Below are 5,000 nucleotides of genomic sequence, written 5' to 3' on the forward strand. Positions count from 1 at the left end.
CTTGTTGTTGTTTTGTCTTGTTGTTGTTTTGTCTTAGTTTTTTAACCATTGGTTGTTATAAGCTGCTATATGAATAAACATTACTTACATGTGATAAGTATGACAAAAAACTCATTTTTCATACCGCTTATACAGGGTCACTGGAGCCTATCCCAGCATGCATTGGGTGGAGGGCCGCCCACACAGACAGAAACAGGTTCAGCTCTCTGGGCGGTTCAGTCTGAGCTGCGGAGGGAACCAGGAGAACATGGAGAGAACATGGAACCTAAACACAGGAAGAACCGGGGATTCGAACCCAGGACCTTCCTGATCCACCTGCCGCTCTGACATCACACATCACAACATGACATGACATGACATCACATGACATGACATCACATGACATGACATCACATCACATCACATGTCACAGCGGAGGGAAAACTCACTTCACTGTGATCAGCAGCACGGGCTCTGCTGAGGGGAAACAAGCTTCACTTTGTATTTTTCTGAAAAGAGAACAGATTTTTGTTTCCATCGTTTGCCTCATGATGATCAGTGACTGGAGGTCAGAGGTCACCTGCTCTTTACTGAACACATCACTGCTGGTTCAACCTCATCGCTCATATTCACATTTTGCTGTAATTACTGTTAGTCATGTGGCTTATAAAATAATAAACACAGTGACCCGGAATGATCCTGAGGCTGAGGGGGGGGGGGGGGGGGGGGGACTGACAGGATCCAGATCAGATCGTCTCCCTGTCAGACGTCACACCGACGCTTCACTTTGTTTTCAGCTCCTTTATTCCTGACAGAGCTGAGTCAGCAGTTTCACCTGCTGACACACAACCTTCACACTGCTGCTCTCCAGCATGGAGTCAGCTTGGTACAGGTTCTGTCAGTGGACTTCTCCAAAACCTTTTAATACATTAAAGCTCCACATCATGTAAACAGGCCTCCCTCTCCTCTGTGATGATAAAGGAGTTGGATGTGTATCTAAACATGGTGAAAGCATCAAAACTAAATCCACACAATCCATATTAGAAAAGCGAGCCTCTAAACGAGCCGTTTGGACTTCCGTAACTTTGCGGCGTCACAAAGGTTCGCTCATTATCATTTCTGTAAGAAATAATAGACTAACAAAGTGTTTTTTTCAAAGCGGTCGAGCGGTCGTCATCGTTTATTACCGGAGAGTTTTCCCTACCTGTAGCCGCCGGGCCGCGGCGTCTCACGTTTCGCTCTCGAAACGGTTAGCCGATCGGAACGGAGGGTCGTTAATATTAATGAGCCTTAAAGACACGGAGACAGAAACGGCCTGTTCTTGGTAAGGCTCAGAGAGATGCTGGAAAATGAACGTGGAGAAATGGATTGAGAGTGTTTTTGGTTCATGACACCACACACACAGCTCTGAATGGACAGAAAGACACTAAATAAAACTCTGGACAGTGAGGATATGGGACCTTTAATATATTCTTATAATATATTACAGTTTTTTATGTTTGCTTTGACTCAGTTCTCACAAAAGAGTTTCAAAGTGCAAAATTTGATCCTCCTAATATTGAGCTCGAAATCACATCCAAATAAAAATCAGTGTTGGATTGCTTCTCCTGGATCTGAACGCTGGATTTGTTCCTTGTTGATTTTTAGTCCTTCCTGCATTTTAAAATAAAATGATCATTATCAAATCATGCTCCCAAATCCAAAGTAACAGAACAGAAAATGCAGCGCTTAGAGGATCCAGAGAGCAACAAACAGGTTTTCAGCCTCAGTCGTTTTGAATTTGAAATGATCCAACTGATCAAACGGCTGTTGTGCCATTACTAATGTCACATGAGTTTATGTTGAATATATCTGATATTTTCAAGATTCACAATAGAATTACAGGAGTGTGTGTGGAGAGAGACGGTGTGTGTGTGAGGAAAGGGACGAACAGCTGTTATCAGATTGCACTACATGCATTTAAAATCCATTTGAAAGAATTAAACGTAGCGCATGTTTACCTCTTGTCCAATCACTGATGTGCTGTGACATCATCCACGCTTTTCCTCTTCAGCTGATCAAAGCAACAGACGTCCGACAGGTAAAACACATCATGTAGAAATTGCAAAACATACCTTAAAATGTAAATAGATTACTTTATAATTCATGATTGACTGAAAGAAGACTGCCTGGCTTCCCTCAGTATGAAGCCTTAGAGCCGTCTGACAGAACTACAGAGTTCCTCTCAGCATGTGTTGGTCCGTTAACTTTGAGTCAAATCAGAATCAATAACGTTATGCAAGATAACCCCATATACCGGCCACTATAACACACTGTAGCATGAATGATATTAAAATGTAACTAACGTTGGCTAGCTACCTAGCTAACCTAGCTAACTGTGACCAAGTAATCCGAAGCTTGTCCCGGCTGACCTTCATTAACACTACTTGGTGTTCCACTGACCAGTTGGAAATGACTGAATAAAGTAACATTAACGCTAATTTAGTTGTTTATAGTCACTTTATTAAGTTACAGCAAAAGTAAGCTGGCAGTGTACTGACCGGAACAACTGGCAAAGCAAAGCATTATGGGAAGGGCTAAAATCCAGTACTGACCGGAACAACTGGCAAAGCAAAGCATTATGGGAAGGGCTAAAATCGTCTATGGTGAGGCTGTGGCCAACGAACCATGGAGGAGCTAATCCTGGGTTAGCTTACAAAGAAGCGTCTACGCCGGACGGCTCTGAGCTGAGCGGTGCGCTGAACAAGTGATGCGTTTTATTAACATCCGCTAACAACGCTAACGCTAATGCTAACTACTGCGGCTGCGTTAGCATGGTAGCTCTATATTAGCCCGTTAGCTTTTGTGAGTATTATTCTCCAGCGGTGTAGTTTGATGTATTTTTTTTCTTCGTGGATAACTGGCCAAGCGTAGACAATGACACAGTGTTACTACAATATTACTGCAGTATTACTACAATATTACTGCAGTATTACTACAGCATTACTATAGTGTTACTACAGCATTACTATAGTGTTACTACAGCATTACTGCAGTGTTACTGCAGTATTACTATAGTGTTACTACAGCATTACTGCAGTGTTACTGCAGTGTTACTACAGCATTACTACAGTGTTACTGCAGTATTACTATAGTGTTACTACAGTGTTACTACAGCATTACTGCAGTGTTACTGCAGTGTTACTACAGCATTACTGCAGTGTTACTGCAGTGTTACTGCAGTATTACTGCAGTGTTACTACAGCATTACTGCAGTGTTACTGCAGTATTACTATAGTGTTACTACAGTGTTACTACAGCATTACTGCAGTGTTACTGCAGTGTTACTGCAGTATTACTGCAGTGTTACTACAGCATTACTGCAGTGTTACTGCAGTATTACTATAGTGTTACTACAGTGTTACTACAGCATTACTGCAGTGTTACTGCAGTGTTACTACAGCATTACTGCAGTGTTACTGCAGTATTACTATAGTGTTACTACAGCATTACTACAGTGTTACTGCAGTATTACTATAGTGTTACTACAGCATTAGCGTTACTGCAGTATTACTGCAGCATTACTATAGTGTTACTACAGTGTTACTGCAGCGTTACTGCAGTATTACTGCAGTGTTACTGCAGTATTACTACAGTGTTACTACAGTGTTACTGCAGCGTTACTGCAGTATTACTGCAGTGTTACTGCAGTATTACTACAGTGTTAGTACACATTGTAGTACACACAGAAGACTTGAAAGCACCACAACACGAAGACCCAACACTAAGTTTAAAATATTTTATTTGTTTTAAAATATACATCGGTTTACAAATTCAGAAAATAAAATAATTAGTACAGTTTTAACAGTCTTTTTTGTAGATTTTTTTTCATCCTTTTTAAAGTCGTTTGTTTTATTTCCCAACAGGAAGAGAAATGAAGTGAGACCAGACCAGAAAAAGCCGCTGAAACTCTAAAAGACACGAGGGAGAAGAAAACACTGGAAACCTGCTGACCCACCACAGCCGGGGTCAGAGGTCAAAGGTGAACTGAACGTTACAAGCACCTCTGAGACTGGGTGGGTGAAGGTTTTGGGGGGGGGGGGGGGGGGGGTTCATACAATCTCCTTTTAAACTCGGTGTTAAAAAGATCCAGAGACTGAAAGCTTGACTCCCTCAGGAAGAGTTCAGCTCCAACACACCAGACCTCCACTGTGGAAAACAATCAAGTTCTTCATTCAGTAACTGAAGTCCAGAGGATCCAGACAGTCTGAAGGACTGAAGCTCCTCCTCCTGTCCTTTAAAAAATACCATCATTTGGTTTCATTTAATTTTTTTGCTGTCAAGAGTTGCTGTCTCTTTCCTCCAGTGTTGGATTTCAAACTCCAGATTTTCTGTCTTTAGGAGTCCAGGACTTCATGTCCTGAACAGAGGCTTCCAGGTGATGTAGCCCCGCCCCCTCTGGCGGCCATCTTGGAGGTCCTCAGCTCTGAACAGCTGACTGTGTTTCTGTCGTCTCAACAGAATTGAACAGACGGTTAATTTCTGTCTGTTTCTGACTGAACTGATCATTTCATCACTGATCCATCTGATTGATTTAGTGTTTAGATAATGTCAGCTTGTTAGCTAGCTAACCATAGCATCTGGTCAGCTAACATCACTGTCTTGTTGTTAACACATCTGATTAGCACACTAGCTAACGTATCTAGTAGCGGCTAACGTTAGCGTGTTCACAGTAACATCAGTGTGTTTGCCGGCTAGTTAGCTAGCTAACAGTTTGTTCAGGTTAACTGAGCTGACTCTTCTCAAGCTACAACTCAGAGTGTTTTGGAGTAGAGACTAGGGCTAAAGACAAGACAGTTTACTGTGTCACAGTAACCAAATCCACCTTATCACACTATTCACTTTTACTGAGAACGTTACTGAATGGATCTACAGCCACACCACAACAAGCTGACTCAGCTGCTCTCTGCTTCTAGCTGCTTCTACAGATTTACACTTTAACATTATTAACTCTCTCAGCCGTCACCATGGAGACTGAAGGA

Source organism: Centroberyx gerrardi, chromosome 15 (genome assembly GCF_048128805.1).
Source record: "Centroberyx gerrardi isolate f3 chromosome 15, fCenGer3.hap1.cur.20231027, whole genome shotgun sequence".
NCBI lineage: Eukaryota > Metazoa > Chordata > Actinopteri > Beryciformes > Berycidae > Centroberyx > Centroberyx gerrardi.